General features: G+C 47.9%; 1 long non-coding RNA gene across 1 annotated transcript; it reads left to right on the top strand.

Annotated features, from left to right (window-relative positions):
- The first annotated feature begins 3,919 nt into the window (after window positions 1-3,919).
- LOC108517638 (uncharacterized) lies at window positions 3,920-18,045 on the top strand. The gene is made up of 3 exons (XR_001882167.1): window positions 3,920-4,060; window positions 4,436-4,540; window positions 17,468-18,045. It is a non-coding gene; the product is annotated as an uncharacterized LOC108517638 (long non-coding RNA).
- The last annotated feature ends 276 nt before the right edge of the window (window positions 18,046-18,321 follow it).

The following is an 18,321-nucleotide window of genomic DNA, read 5'->3' as shown; positions in this document are numbered from 1 at the left end:
AATCACTGTTTTACAGTTTTTAATTCCTTTATGTACATGCCCACCTTATAATACACCCCATATCACATAAATGCAGAAGTATGCCTCACAGTTGTGCTTTGTGAAAGTGCAGCCCACTTTTTTCTCTTCCTCTTTTGCTTGATTCCCTTCTTGTTCTACTGCCTTTATCAGTAGCCCCACCAGAACCCGTTTTAACACAGTAAAGTGGGTTGGCCAGGCTGGTCTCAAACTCCTGACCTCAGGTGATCCGTCCGCCTCAGCCTCCCAAAGTGCTGGGATTACAGGTGTAAGCCACCGCGCCCAGCCTGTAATCAATTTTTAAAGGCTAGGTACTTTGGAGGCTGAGGTGGGTGTATCAGTTGAGCCCAGGAGTATGAGACCAGTCTGGACAACATGGCAAAACCCCATCGCTGCTACAAAAAAAAAAAAAAAAAAAAAAGCCAGGCGCAGTGGCTCATGCCTGTAATCCTAGCACTTTGGGAGGCCTAGGCGGGTGGATCACCTGAGGTCAGGAGTTCAAGACCAGCTTAGCCAACATGGTGAAACCCCATCTCTACTAAAAATATAAAAATTAACTGGGCATGGTGATGCCTGTAATCCCAGTTACTAGCAGAACTGAGACAAGAGGATCGCTTGATCGCTTGAACCTGGGAGGTGGATGTTGCAGAGAGCCAAGATCGTGCCACTGCACTCCAGTCTGGGCAACAGAGCGAGACTCTGTCTCAAAAAAAAAAAAAAAAAAAAAAATTAACCAGGGATGAGGCTGAGAGGGGAGGATTGCTTGAGTCCAGGAAGCAGAGGTTGCAGTGAGCCAAGATCGTGCCACTGCACTCCAACCTGGGAGACAGAGTGAGACCCTGCCTCAAAAAAAAAAAAAAAAGAGAGAGAGAGAAAGAAAAATCTTGTTAGGATGCTAATGGATTTTTTTTTTTTTTTTTTAATAGAGATTGGGGGTGGATCTCACTTTGTTGACCAGATTGGTCTTGAACTTCTGGCCTCAAGTGATCCTCCCATCTCGGCCTCACAACCTCATAAAGTGCTGGAATTACAGGCCACTGTGTCCAGCCAGGATGCTTATGAATTCTAATGTATTAAATGAGAAAACTGATTTATTCATGATATTTAATTTTCCTACCTGTTCAAGATTTATTTATTTATTTTTATTTTTTGAGACAGAGTCTAGCTCTGTCACCCAGGCTGGAGTGCAGTAGTGTGATCTCTGCTCACTGCAACCTCCACCTGCTAGGTTCAAGCAATTCTCCTGCCTCAGCCTCCCAATTAGCTGAGATTACAGGCGCATGCCACCGTGCCTGGCTAATTTTGTATTTTTAGTAGAGACGGGGGATTCACCATGTTGGCCAGGCTGGTCTTGAACTCCTGACTTCAGGTCATCTGCCTGCCTTGGTCTCCCAAAGTGCTGGGATTACAGGCGTGAGCCACGGTACCCAGCCTCACGATTTGTTTTTAATTAAAAATACTGAATTTTAGGTATGGAGATCAAGCAGTAAACAAAACTGATAAAATTCCCTGCATCTTAGACCTTAAATTAGAACAAGACTTGTCTTTCTGTCTTATTCAGATCTAATTTTATGTGTTTTAATAAGATTGGGCTCTAATTTGGTTGAACTTAATCTGCAAGAATCTAGAGGAAGCCTAAACTGGGAGTTTTAGGTAGGAAAGGATTTGGCTTCATGTCTGCTGGGTGTAACAGTGTGGGTGAAGGATCCCGGGAGAGCAGGGCCACGGACACTATTACCACCATTACTTTTATTATTTGCCAGTAGACTATGGCAAACTTGTTCATAATGTTATTTTTACACTATCTTTAAGTTTTAGCATTAAGCGTATTCTGGGATTAGTAAAATGGATTGAGGAACTTTACATCTTTCTCTTTGATTTTGAATTAAATAACTTTTTTTTTTTTTTTTTTTTTTTTTTTTTTTTTTTTTTTTTTTTTTGAGATGGAGTTGCCCAGGCTGGAGTGCAGTAGAGTGATCTCAACTCACTGCAACCTCCTCCTCCCTGGCTCAAGCGATTCTCCTGCCTCAGCCTCCCAAGTAGCTGGGATTACAGGCATGCACCACCATACCCGGCTAATTTTTGTATTTTTAGTAGAGACTAGTTTTCACCATGTTGGCCAGGCTGGTCTTGAACTCTTGGCCTCAGATGATCCACCCACCTCAGCTTCCCAAAATGCTGGGATTACAGGCATGAGCCACCATGCCTGGCCAAATTAACTATTATATAGGTGCTTACACATAAATTATTTTATGTAAACTATTGGCAAAGTTTAAATAATTTTGGAAGTGCATGTCCTTTAAAGCCTCACTACGCAACGTGTAGTCCATGGACAGGCAGCATCAGCATCACCGGGAAGCAGGGCCTTGTGGCTGGTCCTACAGGCCAGCCTCATCTTGCAAGGCCAGTTTCCCCAGATCTTGTGTGATGTGTGATGTTGACCACAATAGATGGGCCCTGAGTTTCCTGGGAGAAGTCACCCAACCCAGTCCCATGGTGTTCAAGATCCAAGAGGCTGGGCCTAGAGACCCACAGAAGACCTAGATGAGGCCAGAAAGCACTCTCTTTTGGTAGTGGGGGTCCTGAAAGGGAGTGATGTGGTGTGAATGAGGTACGTTTGCATTCTGTGGGCCTGCAAGGGTTGGAAGTGGCCTTCGCCAGCTGAACATTTCTCCACCAGGGGAGAAGATCTGAGGGTCGACTTATCTCGCTCAGCCCAAACCTGCCCATTTCCCAACCTCACTCCAGAGTCACCACTTGCAGCATCCCTTTTCCCCTCCTCTTACCCATCAGTCAGTGCCAACCAGGATTTAGGTGCCGACCAGGCTGAGTGTGGTGGTTCACACCTGTAATCCCAGCACTTTGGAGGCTGAGGCGGGTGGATCACTTGAGGCCAGGAGTTCGAGACCAGCCTGGGCAACAGAGTGAAACCAAGTCTCTTCAAATAATACAAAAATCAGCCAGGTGTGGTGGTGCGTGCCTGTAGTCCTAGTCCGCTGTTCGGGGAGAAGTTCTGGCTGGAGCTGTGTGATAAAAGTTGGGGCATTAAGAAACTAAAGGGGTTGAGGGGGCTGGTGGCCGACTCCTCTGCCTTCCTGAGCCTCCAGGCCCACCCTCTGATGGCCCCCAGTTTCTCTCCATGGTTCTGACCCTGACCTCAGGGAGTCTCCCGACCCCCACCCAGAACCTGACTCATTGGTCTCCTTACCCCACGTCAAGCCAGTCCAGCCTCTCTCTACCACTTTATTCATTCACTCATTCACTTCATCATTTTTTTCAGAAATGCTTTATTAAGCCTCTCTTGTGGTTCTCTCCCAGGGGTGGGCTGCCCCCTTTGGGGGTGTCCGGGTATGTGAAAGGGCATTTGGTTGTCACGTGACTGGGCAGGGAGCAGAGGTGTTCAGGTTCCTCACAAAACAAACTGCCTCTCAGGATGCCAGAAGCACCTCATAGAGAACCTTGTTCCACAGCCACCTACAGCTGGTTTAGGAGGGTGCGCTGTGAGCCAACACAGTACTGTCTGAACATTGAGAGTAAAAAGATGAGGGAAGGGCATTTCTACCTGGGAAAGCAGAGAGGTTTCCTGGAGGAGGTGACTTTTGAGCTGTGCCTTGAAGGATGAGTAGGGTTTACAGATACAGGATGGGGCAGGAATTCCAGGCAGAGGGAAGCAGGTGTGCAAAGGCAGAGGAGTGTGGACAGGCTCAGAGTTTTGGGGGCTCTCTAAAGGGGATACCCCTGGACTGTGCAGGAAAGGGCTGCTGAAGCCCCCAGAGTGAGCTGGACAGGTGGGGAAGGGGAGGTCTGTGGCAGGCCTCCCCTCCCTTTTCCAGCCCTAGAAATGACTTAGGATGTTGGTAATGGTGTCTACTTGACTTTTTCATATAGGTCCCTGACCGCAGGCGGTGGCTTGGTGTTCTCAGCCTGTGAGGAGGGCATGGCTGCCTCAGAGGACCCGCAACTCACTGGAGGCACCTGCAGAAGCCACGCTGAATAGTCACCACCATCACCGTCACTGACCGACCCCTCCCTCAAGGCCTGGGTGAGGGGGATGAGGCACGGGCAGGCAGGGCTAAAGGATGGGGCTAGAGGCGGCCCCTGGCTGAATCCCCTTCCCCAGAGCCCAGAGGACCCAGACTCTGAGGCTTGTTTTCGTCCTCGCTGTTCTTCTCAATTGCCAGGAGGCTCCACTTCAGCCTCCAGTTTTCCCAAATGTGGGATTAGGGGGAGGGTGGGTTTCCAAGGAATCTCTCGGGGCCAGAGCCCAGGGTCCAGAGCACAGCCAGGGGCCTGAGAGCACCGGGCGCCCTCAGCGATCCCAGACCCCGGGCCCCTCCTCCTCGTCTCCTGCCAAGGACTAGCAATCACCGAGACCCTCGCATTCCCCACACACTACAGGCCTCTCCCTTCCCAACAGCTTGCGTTGAGAAGTGCTGGATCCGCCCCCACTTTCCAGATGAGGAAACTGAGGCGCCACGCTCTAAATTGCTGGCCCAGGCGGCGGCACCCCAGTGGTCAGGAGGTAACCAAGCTAAAGCCGCCGGAAGGGGTTCGCGGCAGAGTTTCAGGGAGGCGCCTCTGCGGGTGAGAGGAGGGACCCGGGGGGACCGCACCAGGGCGGGCTCACATCTGGCTCGTGCCGGGATCTTTGTTGCAACCGAGGGTCAGGAACCCCCACGTGCAGATTGTCTTCTTCTGCAGGGGACAGGGCAGGGGCTGGAAGGTCCGGGCCAACCAACCCGAGAGTAGCGGGACTGCCCAAACCCAGGACCCTAGCCGTCCAGGGAGGCGGGAACCTGGAGGGCCGTGTAGACCCATGGGAATCCCATGCCCCACCGTGGGATTTTCCCCTAAGTCATCCTCAAACCATAGATGCAAGCCAGAGCCAGGAGTGAAAGACAATCGCTGGGAAGAACCCCAGTGGACTAGATGCGCATCCATTAAAATAAAGGATGGCCACGTGTGTGTGAGTGTGTATGTATGTATGTATGTATTTAGATACAGGGGCTCGCTCTGTCGTCCAGGCTGGAGTGCAGTGGTGAGATCTCAGCTCACTGCAGCCTCGACTTCCTGGGCTGCAGTGATCCTCCCACCTCAGCCTCCCCAATAGCTGCTACCACAGCCCCGCACCGCCATACTCGGCTAGTTTTTGTATTTTTGGTAGAGAAAGGGTTTCCCCATGTTGCCCAGACTGGACTCAAACTCCTGAGTTCAAGCAATCCAGCCGCGTCAGCCTCCCAAAGTGCTGAGATACAGGCTTGAGCCACCCTGCCAGGTGTGTTCTTTTTATGTTTAGTAATTTTTTAAGTATGTATTACTTTTATAAATAAGGATTTGCAATAATTTATAGCAAGAAAAAACAATTGGAAAAAATCCAATTTTTTCCACATTCGAACCTCAGGTGAAGTGGTCAAGTGAGGTGGGTGGAGGCAGACACACATCTTCTTTAGAGCAAGAGAGGAGGTGACTTTTGCTTACAGGGGCTGGGAACTGGAGGGATAAGAGACTCAGTTGCCCTCCCTGAAGGCACATTTTTGGAGCTGTCTCCCAGCTGGAAATGCATACTATCTCTTTAATCCTAAAAATCATAAAGCTGAGTTCTAAAGAAGCAACAGAAAAGTCATGAACATCTCCCTTTTACAGGTGAGGGAACAAAGGCACAGAGAGGTTAAGGTTACACATCTGGAAGGGTCTTAGCCCAGGTCCACACTTTTCGCCAAAGCCAGGGGCCTTGTTAAGTGGTCTCAGCAGAGGTTTAAGGTGCTTCAGCTTTTGGAAAGTGGCCAAAGGATACCACTTACTAACTGTACAACCCTAAGGGGTCATGATATAGTTTGAGTGTATCTCGCTGCCAAATCTCATGTTGAATTGTAATCCCCAGTATTGGAGGTAGGATCTGGTGGGAGGTGTTTGGATCATGGGGACTAATCCCTCATAAATGGCTTGGGCCATGCTTGGTGATAAGTGAACTCTTGCTCTGAGTTCACACAAGATCTGGCCATTTAAAACTGTGTGGCACCTCCCCCTCCATTCCCTCTCTTGTTCCTGCTTTCACTATGTGTCTGTTCCCACTTCACCTTCCACCATGACTGCAAGCTTCCTGAGGCCTCCCTGGAAGCCAAGCAGATGCCAGCAGTATGCTTCCTATAAAGCCTGCAGAATTGTGAGCCAGTTCAACTTCTTCTCTTTATAAATTACCCAGTCTCAGGTATTTTTTTTAATATAGCAATGCAAGAACAGCCTAATACAGAAAACTGATAGCGAGGATTGGGGCATTGCTATAAAGATACCTGAAAGTATAGAAGTGACTTTAGAACTGGGTAACAGGTAGAGTTTGGAAGAGTTTGGAGGGCTCAGGCCAGACATGGTGGCTCACACCTGTAATCCCAGCACTTTCAGAGGCTGAGGTGAGCAGATCACCTGAGGTTGGGAGTTCAAGACCAGCCTGGCCAACATGGTGAAACCCTGTCTCTACTAAAAATACAAAAATTAGCCAGGCATGGTGGTGCACACCTGTAATCCCAGCTAATCGGGAGGCTGAAGCAGGAGAATCACTTGAACATGGAAGGTGGAGGTTGTAGTGAGCTGACATTGTGCCACTGCACTTCAGCCTGGCAACAGAGTGGGACTCCATTTCAAAAAAAAAGAGTTTGAAGAACTGGGAAGAAGATAGAAAAATGAGGGAAAGTTTGGAACTTCTTAGAGACTGGTTAAATGGCTGTGACCAAAATGCTGATAGTGATATGGACAATGAAGTCCATGCTGCCAAGGTTTCAGATGGAAATGAGGAACTTATTGGTAACTGCAGCAAGAGTAACGCATGTTATGCCTTAGCAAAGAGCTTGACTGCATTGTGTTCATGCCACAGGGATCTGGGGATGTTTGATGTAGGGTATCACACAAGAAATTACTAAGCAGCAAAGCATTGAAGATATGGCCTTGCTGCTTCTAACAACCTACACTCAGACGTGGGAGCAAAGAAATGACTTAAAGTTGGTGTGTGTGTGTGTGTGTATATATATATGTGTGTGTATTTATATGTATATATGTGCATATATATATATAGAGAGAGAGAGTTTGTTTTTCAGATGCAGTTTCACTCTTGTTGCCCAGGTTGGAGTGCAAGGGTGCAGTCTTGCTCACAGCAATGTCCGCCTCCCAGGTTCAAGCAGTTCTGCCTCAGCCTCCCGAGTAGTTGGGATTGCAGACATGCACCACCACACCCAGCTAATTTTTTTGTATTTTTAGTAGAGTCGGGGTTTAACCATGTTGGTCTGGCTGGTCTCGAACTCCTGACCTCAGACAATTCACCTGCCTCGGCTTCCCAAAGTGCTGGGATTATAGGCATGAGCCACCATGCCTGGCCAGAACTTATATTTAAAAGGGAAGCAGAATGTATAAGTTTGGAAATTTTACAACCTGGCCATGTGGTAGAAAAGCAAAGCCCATTTTCAGGGAGAGAATTCAATCAGGCTGTGGCACAACCACTTGCTAGAGATATTTGCATAGCTAAAAGGGAGCCAAGTGCTAATAACTAAGACAATGGGGAAAAGGTCTTGAAGGCATTTCAGAGACCTTTGTGGCAGCCCCTCCCGTCACAGGCCCTGAGGCCTAATGGGGAGAATGATTTCATGGGTGAGGCCTAGGGCCCTGCTCCCCTGCACAGTCTCAGGACACTGCTGCCCACATCCCGACCACTCTAGCTCCAGCCAGGGCTCAAAGGGGCCCAAGTATAGCTCAAGCTGCTGCCACTTTGCAGTCTCACTTTGGAGAATGCAAGCAGTAAGACTTGCAGCTTCCATATGATGTTAACCCTGTGGGTGCAGAGTCCAAAAGTGAAGGCTTGGCAGCCTCCACCTAGATTTCAGAGGATGTATGAGGAAAGCCTGGATGTCTAGGCAGAAGCCTGCTGCAGGGGCAGTGCTCTCACAGAGAATCTCTACTAGGGCAGTGCCAAGGCAAAATGTGGAGTTAGACCCCACACACAGAGTCCCCAGTGGGGCACTACCTGGTAGAGCTGTTAGAAAGAGGCTGCCATCCTCCAGACCCAGGAATGTTAGAGCCACCAATGGCTTGCAACTTCAGTGTGGAAAAGTCACAGGGGCAGAGTTGCCCAAGGCCTTGGGAACCCACCCCTCCCACCAGTGTGCCTTGAATGCAGGATATGGAGTCAAAGAAGATTATTTTGGAGCATTAAGATTTAATGAATGGGCCAGGCGCAGTGGCTTATGCCTGTAATCCCAGTGTTATAAATAAATTTTGGTGCAGCAAAAGAAATAGCACTTGAATAAAAAATTTTCTTTTTTTCATCTCAGCAAGGCAATTTAATTCCATAGAAGGGTGTGCCCTCACAGATGGAGCAATGGTGAGCACACACCTGGGCAAGGGAGGGGAAGAGTTTCTTATTCCTGATGCACATGGCCCTTGTTGCTGTGTCATCCCCTATTGGCTAGGGTTAGACCAACAGGCTAAACTAATTCTAATTGATTAATTTAAAGAGAGTGATGGGGTGAGTGGTTTGGCAGGAAAATGGTTATGGAATGAGTCAGGGTGGAGAATGAGTCAGGGCGGAGCAGGTAATCGAAAAGATTGCTTTATGAGGAAGTTAAGTTTAAAAGTAGAAGGCAGGCCGGGCGCGGTGGCTCAAGCNAGAGCTGTTAGAAAGAGGCTGCCATCCTCCAGACCCAGGAATGTTAGAGCCACCAATGGCTTGCAACTTCAGTGTGGAAAAGTCACAGGGGCAGAGTTGCCCAAGGCCTTGGGAACCCACCCCTCCCACCAGTGTGCCTTGAATGCAGGATATGGAGTCAAAGAAGATTATTTTGGAGCATTAAGATTTAATGAATGGGCCAGGCGCAGTGGCTTATGCCTGTAATCCCAGTGTTATAAATAAATTTTTGGTGCAGCAAAAGAAATAGCACTTGAATAAAAAATTTTCTTTTTTTCATCTCAGCAAGGCAATTTAATTCCATAGAAGGGTGTGCCCTCACAGATGGAGCAATGGTGAGCACACACCTGGGCAAGGGAGGGGAAGAGTTTCTTATTCCTGATGCACATGGCCCTTGTTGCTGTGTCATCCCCCTATTGGCTAGGGTTAGACCAACAGGCTAAACTAATTCTAATTGATTAATTTAAAGAGAGTGATGGGGTGAGTGGTTTGGCAGGAAAAATGGTTATGGAATGAGTCAGGGTGGAGAATGAGTCAGGGCGGAGCAGGTAATCGAAAAAGATTGCTTTATGAGGAAGTTAAGTTTAAAAGTAGAAGGCAGGCCGGGCGCGGTGGCTCAAGCCTGTAATCCCAGCACTTTGGGAGGCTGAGACGGGCAGATCACAAGGTCAGGAGATCGAGACCATCCTGGTGAACACGGTGAAACCTCGTCTCTACTAAAAAATACAAAAAACTAGCCAGGCAAGGTGGTGGGCGCCTGTAGTCCCAGCTACTCGGAAGGCTGAGGCAGGAGAATGGCTTAAACCCGGGAGGCGGAGCTTGCAGTGAGCTGAGATCCGGCCACTGCACTCCAGCCTGGGCAACAGAGCGAGACTCCATCTCAAAAAAAAAAAAAAAAAAAAAGTAGAAGGCAAAGAATTGAACATACTGACATATTGATTCTTTGAAGATAAATTTAGGACTTATATCTAACACCAGGACTTTGGGAGGCCAAGGCGGGCAGATCACCTGAGGTCAGGAGTTCAAGACCAGCCTGGCCAACATGGTGAAACCCCATCTCTACTAAAAACACAAAAATTAGGCAAGGTGCAGTGACTTATGCGTGTAATCCCAGCACTTTGGGAGGCTGAGGTGGGTGGATCACCTGAGGTCAGGAGTTTGAGACCAGCCTGACCAACATGGTGAAACACTGTCTCTACTAAAAACACACAAAAAATTAGCTGGGCATGGTGGTGGGCACCTGTAATCCCAGTTACTCAGGAGGCTGAGGCAGGAGAATTGCTTGAACCCGGGAGGAGGAGGTTGCAGTGACCCGAGATCCCACCATTGTACTCCAGCCTGGTGACAAAAGCAAAACGCCACCTCAAAAAAAAAATGTAGCCAGGCGTGGTGTCACATGCCTATAGTCCCAGCTACTTGGGAGGCTGAGGCAGAAGAATGGTTTGAACCTGGGAGGCAGAGGTTACAGTGAGCCAAGATCTCGCCACTGCACTCCAGCCTGGGTGACAGAGTGAGACTCCATCTCAAAAAAAAAAAAAATTTAATGAATGGCTGCTGGATTTTGGACTTGGATGAGGCCTGTAGCCCCTTTCTTTTGATCAAATTCTCCCTTTTGGAATGATAATGTTTACTCACTGCCTATACCCCCACTATATCTTGGAGGTAAATAACTTCTTTTTTATTTTATGGGCTCATAGGTGGAAGGGACTCATCTCTAGATGAGACTTTGGACTTACGACTTTTTTTTTTTTTTGAGTGAGAGTCTTTCTCTGTCACCCAGGCTGGAGTGCAGTGGCTCGATCTTGGCTCACCGCAACCTCCAGCTCCCGGGTTCAAGCGATTCTCCTGCCTTAGCCTCCTAAATAGCTGGAATTACAGGTGGGCACCACCACGCCTGGCTAATTTTGTATTTTAGTAGAGACGTGTTTTACCATGTTGGTCAGGCTGGGAGACTTCTGAATTAATGCTGGAATGAGTTAAGACTTTGGAGTCTAAGCGCTTGGGAGTTGATAAAACAATTTTTAAAATAAATAAATAAGTAGGCCAGGAGCAGCAGCTCATACCTGTAATCCCAGCACTTTGGGAGGCTAAGGTGGGAGGATCACTCCAGTCCAGGAGTTCAAGACCAGCGTGGGCAACATGGTGAAACCCCATCTCTACAAAAAAAATATAAAAATTAGCCAGGCGGCCGGGCGTGGTGGCTCACGCCTGTAATCCCAGCACTTTGGGAGGCCAAGACGGGTGGATCACGAGGTCAGGAGATCGAGACCATCCTGGCTAACACGGTGAAACCCCGTCTCTACTAAAATACAAAATTAGCCAGGCGCGGTGGCGGGCGCCTGTAGTCCCAGCTACACGGGAGGCTGAGGCAGGAGAATGCCATGAACCCAGGAGGCGGAGCTTGCAGTGAGTGGAGATTGCGCCACTGCACTCCAGTCTGGGCAACAGAGCAAGACTCCGTCTCAGAAAAAAAAAAAAAAATTAGGCAGGTATGATGGCATGTGCCTGTGGTCCCAGCTACTCAGGAGGCTAAGATGGCAGGAGTGCTTGAGCCTAAGGAGTTAGAGGCTCACGTGTGAGAACAGACACTCATAGCTCATGGCATGAGCTATGATCATGCCACTGTATGTATTTTTAAAAAGATTAAATGTTGAGGGGGTGGAAAATGGGATAGGGTAGGAAATGGGGTGGGAAAATAAAATAAAAGCAGAGAGGGGATTGCACAGACCAAAGAAGATAGCATGTCAACCCAACCCCCGATTTAGTCATAACTCCTTGTATATAAAATTGAGCACCAATTAACATCCTAACAAACTCATTAGTAGGATGTCTGAAAGGAGGTTCACTAAAGTTAACAATGATTATCTCTATGTTTCTTCTTTAGCTTTTATTATTTGAAAACTTTTAAAATAATAAACAACTTTCAGTTTTACAAAAATAACAAAAGTATTTTTAAAATGCCCATGCGGAGTCCGCATTTTATTCCACAATACATCTGCAACATTTTTTTTCTTTTTTTGAGATGAGTCCTACTCTGTTGCTCTGTAGCTGGTTGCTCTGCAGCTGTAGCTACAGGCATGTGCCACCCTGACTAATTTTTTGAGGAGACAAGGGTCTGACTATGTTGCCCAGTCTGGTCTCAAACTCCTGGGCTCAAGCGATCTTCCGCCTTGACCTCCGAAAGTGCTGGGATTGCAGGCATGAGCCACCATGCCTAGCCAGCTTTTTATTTATTTATTTATTTATTTATTTATTTATTTATTTATTTTTGAGACAGAGTCTTGCTCTATCGCGCAGGCTGGAGTGCAGTGGTGCCATCTCAGCTCACTGCAACCTCCACCTCCTGGGTTCACGTGATTCTCGTGTCTCAGCCTCCCAAGTAGCTGGGACTACAAGCGCCTGCCACCACACTTGGCTAATTTTTGTATTTTTAGTAGAGACAGGGTTTCACCATGTTGGCCAGGTTGGTCCCTGACCTCAAGTGATCCACCCACCTTGGCCTCCCAAAGTGCTGGGATTACAGGAGTGAACCACTGTGCCTGGCCAAATTATTGTATTTTTTATGTTGAATTGTCCATAAATGTTTTAACATTGAAATATTTTGTATTAATATTTCCATGGTGGGGCAGAAACTCCAGTAAAATCAAGCCTTTAGATGCTGTGGTGTGTTTGCTCAGGGACACTGTACTCCTAATACGTGACTCCCCATCAGTTTGAGAAGCTTAGATTGCCCCCAGCATTGACAGATAAGGAAAATGAGGCCCCTAACCAGCTTTTTAAGAAGTTAAATGGAACTCTTTTTATTGAGACAAGGTTTATGTACCATAAAATTCTCCCTTTTAAAGTGTACAATTCAGAACATTGTCATCAGCCCCAAAAAGAAACTTTCTACCATTAGCAGTTATTCTCCCATGTTCCTCTCTTCTCAATCCCTGGGAACCAATTCACTCTATCTTTATGGACTTACCTATTTAGGACATTTCATGTAAATGGAATCGTGTTAATCTGTGGCATTTGGTGTCTGGCTTCTTTCACTTAGTGTGGTGTTTTCAAGGCTCGTCTATGTTCTGGCATCTGTTAGTATATCATTCCTTTTTATGGCTGAACTGTATTCTGTGGTATGAATAGTCCACATTTTATTTATTCATTCGTCAGTTGATAGCCATTTGGGTTGTTTCCATGTTTTGGCTATTATGAATAATGCTGCTATGAATATTCACATATGAGTTTTTGTATGGGAATATGTTTTCAATTATCTAGAAATGTATAGCTAGGAGTAGAATTTCTGGGTTATATGGTAACTCTATATTTAACTTTTTGAGGAACTGCCAAACTGTTTCCCACAGAGGCTGTGCCATTTTACATTTCTGCCAGCAATCTGTGAGGGTTCCAATATTCCCATACCCTTGCCAACATTTTTTTTTTTTTTTTTTGAGACGGAGTCTCGCTCTGTCGCCCAGGCTGGAGTGCAGTGGTGCGATCTCGGCTCACTGTAAGCTCCGCCTCCCGGGTTCACGCCATTCTCCTGCCTCAGCCTCCCAAGTAGCTGGGACTACAGGCGCCCGCCACCTCGCCCGACTAGTTTTTTGTATGTTTTAGTAGAGACGGGATTTCACCATGTTAGCCAGGATGGTCTCGATCTTCTGACCTCGTGATCCACCTGTCTTGGCCTCCCAAAGTGCTGGGATTACAGGCTTGAGCCACTGCACCCGGCCTCTTTCTCTTTTTTTATTACAGCCATCCTAGTGTGTATGAAATGATATTTCACTGTGGTTTTGATTTGCATTTTCCTAACAGCTAATGATGTCAAATATCTTTTCTTGTGCTTATTGTCCATTTACATATCTTCTTTGAGAAATGCCTATTCAAGTCCTTTGCACATTTTAAAATTATTATTATTACTATTATTATTTAGAGACTGGATTTCACCATGTTGGTCAGGCTAGTCTCAAACTCCCGACCTCAAGTGATCCACCTGTCTCAGCCTCCCAATGTCCTGGGATTATAGGGGTAAGCCATTGCACCCGGCCAAAATATTATATTTTTTATCGTTGAGTTGTCCATAACTGTTTTAACTTTGAAATATTTTGTATTAATATTTCCATGGTGGAGCAGAAACTCCAGTAAAATCAAGCCTTTAGATCGTGTAGTGTGTTTGTTCAGGGACTCTTCTCTCCCAATATGTGACTCCCCATCAGTTTGAGAAGCTTAGATTGCCCCCAGCATTGACAGATGAGGAAAATGAGACCTGTACAAGTTAGGAAACTGGATGGGTGTGGTGGCTTATGCCTGCAGTCCCAACACTTTGGGAGGCTGAGGTGGACTGTTTGAGCCCAGGAGTTCAAGACCAGTGTGGGCAACACAGCAAGACCCCATCTCTATAAAAAATAAAAAATTAGCCAGGCATGGTGGCATGCGCCTGTAGTCCCAGTTCCTCAGGACACTGAGGTGGGAGGATTCTTTGAGCCCAGGAGTTCAAGGCTCCAGTGAACTATGATTGCACCACTGCACTCTAGCCTAGGTGGCAGAGGAAGATCTTGTCTCTTAAAAAAAAAAAAATTGTTGTCCAGGCATGGTGGCTCATGCCTCTAATCCTAGCACTTTGGGAGTCCGAGGCGGGCAGATCACCTAAGGTCAGGAGTTCGAGACCAGCCTGGTCAACATGGTGAAACCCCATCTCTACTACAAATACAAAAATTAGCTGGGCATGGTGGTGTGTGCCTGTAATCCCAGCTACTTAGCAGGCTGAGGCATGAGAATCGCTTGAACCTGGGAGGCAGAGGTTGTAGTGAGCTGAGATCACACCACTGCACTCCAGCCTGAATGACAGAGTGAGACTCTGTCTCAACAACAACAACAAAAGTTAGGAAACTTGTCCAAATGACACAGCCAAGTCTGATGTAGCATAATGGGAAACTGGGAAGATTTATCTGGAGGAGAGGAGCAACAAGGAGATTTCAGTTCCCGGTTCTGCCTTTGAAAGGCTGTAACAAACAAAACAACCAGAATGTTTTTGTGGCCTCAGAGCCAGAATCAGAGTTTGGATTCTCAGAGGGAGACATGTCAATGGGAAAGGCCTCCTGACAACAGCTGGAGCCTAGCATGACAGAGGCGGCTTGGGAGACACTGAACTATGTCTGGACAATTCATTGGCAGGAAAACCGTAGGAAACTGTAGGGGCCATCTGATGCTTGACCTCTTCAGCATCTATTTCCCCTAGCTTTTTTCCCGTCGAATCAGGTCCCAATTTCCTTTTGAGGATCTGCTTGGGTCTGGGAGTGGAACTTGGACTAACTAGACTTAGTCGAAGTCTACCAGTGCCTCCCATCCCTCCATTAATGTGGTTCAGGGTATGCATGTGATTAGCTGGTCCAATTAGAATACATCTCAAAACCTTTGGTGAGGACACCGAACACTTTCTCTTTCTTTCTTCCCTCCCTCCCTCCCTCTCTTCTTCTTCTTCTTTTTTTTTTTTTTCCCCGAGATGGAGGAGTTTTGCTCTGGTTGCCCAGGCTGGAGTGCAGTGGTGTGATCTCGGCTCACTGCAACCTCCGCCTCCTGGGTTCAAGTGATTCTCCTGCCTCAGCCTCCCAAGTAGCTGGGATTACAGGTGCCTGCCACGACGCCTGGCTAGTTTTTTGTATTTTTAGTAGAGACAGGGTTTTGCCATGTTGGGCAGCCTGGTCTTGAACTCCTGACCTCTGGTGATCTGCCCACCTCGGCCTCCCAAAGTGCTGGGATTACAGGTGTGAGCCACGACGTCTAGCCAACCTACCTACCTTCCTTCCTTCCTTCCTTCCTTCCTTCCTTCCTTCCTTCCTTCCTTCCTTCCTTCCCTCCTTTTCTTCCTTTCTGTTTCTTTCCTCCTCCTCCTCCTCCTCCTTCTTCTTTTTCCTCTTCTTCCTCTTCTCTCTCTTTCTTTCCTTTCTTCTCTCTCTTTCTTTCTTTTGAGACAGACACTCTGTTACCAAGGCTGGAGTACAGTGGCACAATACTAGCTCACTGTAGCCTCAATCTCCCAGGCTCAAGCAATCCTTCTGCTCAGCTTCCTGAGTAGCTGGGAGTGCAGGCATGCACCACCACACCCAGCTAATCTTTTTAATTTTTTGGTAGAAACAAGGTCCCACTATGTTGCTCAGGCTGATCTCAAACTCCTGGGCTCCAGCAATCGTCCCACCTTGGCCTCACAGACTGCTGGAGTTACCAGTGTGTGCCACTGCACCATACCAAGGTATTTCCTTCTCCTTGGAAATAACGAGGGAGCCTGACTAGATGTGACAAAGAAGACATCTTGGATGTGAGGTGGGCTGCCCTTAAAATGAGATCAGCAGCACAGAAGGCACAGAGGAGAGCGAGAAAGAAACAAATCCTTACTGATGTCGCTGAGCTGCTGGGTCACACTTTGCCTGAAGGTGGAGGGGGCCTCTGGAGTTTACTGTTAAAGCTAGTTTGAGTGGGCTTTTCTGTTATTGGCGACATGAATGCAATAAATATAGGACTCAGGCATCCAATGGAGAGGGATGGGGACAAGACCTTGTAGCCTTTATGATCCTGTCAAATCCTAAGCCTCTATAACATGTCCAAAGACTTGAGGTTGGAAGGCAGTAGAGTCAGTCTTGGGAACTCAGGTGGGAGGCTTTCAACTGGAAGAAAGGTGTTTTTGACAGGTAGACTTTATAGGGTATGAGTTCAAATGATCAAACTCCGTTATAGCTACATGAAAACCCTTCAGTAACTTGTGCTTGATAATCAACCCAGAGCAGTTTCAGGGCACAGCTGTATGAGCCCCTCCTCTGCTCCAGGGTCCCATAGATCTGGGTTCAAATCCCACCTCTGCCACTCCCCCACTGCTTCTTAGTCAATCTCTCTAGGATTCAGTTTCTTCATCTATAAAGTAGACAGAAAGCTAATATGGGCAATCTGGGCCAGTGTGGGAGGTAGGGGAAGCTTCAGGTATGGTGGCTTTTGCTGCAGTGATGGTGCAGAGATACACTGGAGACCCTTATCAAGCACGGAGCTCTCAACCCCTGCCAGGCATAGACAAGGGGACTACCATTAACCGGCTTTTGCAGATGAGGAAACAAAGACACTGGGAGGTTAAGAACGGGACCCAGGCTGGGCGCAGTGGCTCACGCCTGTAATCTCAGCACTTTGGGGGGCCAAGGCAGGTAGATCACCTGGAGGTCAGGAGTTCGAGACCAGCCTACCCAACATGATGAAACCCTGTCTCTACTAACAACAACAAAAACATTAGCTGGGCATGGTGGCAAACACCTGTAATCCCAGCTACTCAAAAGGCTGAGGCAGGAGAATCACTTGAACCCGGGAGGTGGAGGTTGCAGTGATCCGAGATCACACCACTGTACTCCAGCCTGGGTAACAAGAGTGAAACTCCATCTCAAAAAAAAAAAAAAAGAACAGGACCTAGGCACAGAGCTGGTAAGTGGAGGTGCTGGGGATCCACCCCAGGGTAGTGTCACCCCCCAGGCTGCTCTGCCTTCAGGGGAGGAGTGGCAGTCTGGTGTTGGTTTGGCTGTTGGGACCTGAACTGCAGAAGGTGAGGGCAGGATTCCAGATGCCCAGCAAGAGCCTTCTCTAAGACCCACCCCACATGTGACTTGACCCTGGGGCCTGAGGTTGGGGGGCAGCTGGAAGGTGCAGAGAGCCAGAAGTAGACTCCCCCCTTCACCCTGGGAAAAGTCTTCACCTGCAGGAAATGAAAGGTTCCATTCAAGTGAGCAGTTCCACTCCCCAGTTATTATTCCCATCTTCTCTGCATAGAGCCAGCACTACAGGAAGCCAAGACCTGTGACTCCTTCTGGATGTCCCCAAAGCCTTTACACCTCCCTTGAGAAGATGGCTGGAGCAAAAAGCTTTCACAAGGACTGAAGAACTGTGATGAAAGAACCCCGGTGGGCCTGTGTAAGCCCGGGACCTCAGTGGCAGCTTCTCTTTGCTGTAATGAAGTAGCCAGGAGGTGGGCACAGATTCTAGGAACCCTTGCCTAAGTGGCCTGCACAAGTTGAATGGGGTGAAGAATGCTGCTGTGGCCACAGTGGGGCCACATGGGGCACCACCTGATGTTCCAAAACCCAAATGGTGGATACAAGTGACTCTACTACCCATGGACACAGAGACCTTGGCTAGGAAGGCTTTGCATCTGAGAGTTCCACAGGTGATCCCAGTCCTGACCCAGTGGTTTTGGCACCCTCAAGGGGTTGCTGCCCAGCCAGTCTGCAGGGTCTCACTGCAAAGGCGAGGATGTCTCAAAGTTCCACCACGTTCTGCTGTGCTGCAGCTCACTGCCTGGCACTCGACAACCTTGGAGTGTGTACTTGGGCAATCCCAAAGACCCCATCTGCCCCAGAGGCTCTTCCTTCCTATCAATGAATGGCCTGAACTTGGGAGTTTGTACCAGCCAGGAGAGGAATAAATTCTCCATTGCTACCTTTCCTTTCACAGACACTGGTACCAAAGGGCCCCTTGCATAAGAATTAAATCTGATCCTGAGCAAAAAAACCCCTGATTTTAAATATTTTGGAGTGTTTTGTGCAGCCAAAGGCCTCCCAGGAGGCTGTGTTGTGGCAACACTGTGGCCTTGGCGCCATCTGCTGGCTGAGTGACCCCCCCCGCCC

This window comes from Rhinopithecus bieti, unplaced genomic scaffold (assembly GCF_001698545.2).
Source record: "Rhinopithecus bieti isolate Rb0 unplaced genomic scaffold, ASM169854v2 scaffold_39746, whole genome shotgun sequence".
In the NCBI taxonomy this organism is placed as follows: Eukaryota; Metazoa; Chordata; class Mammalia; order Primates; family Cercopithecidae; genus Rhinopithecus; species Rhinopithecus bieti.
This window is presented reverse-complemented; position numbering and strand designations above follow the sequence as displayed.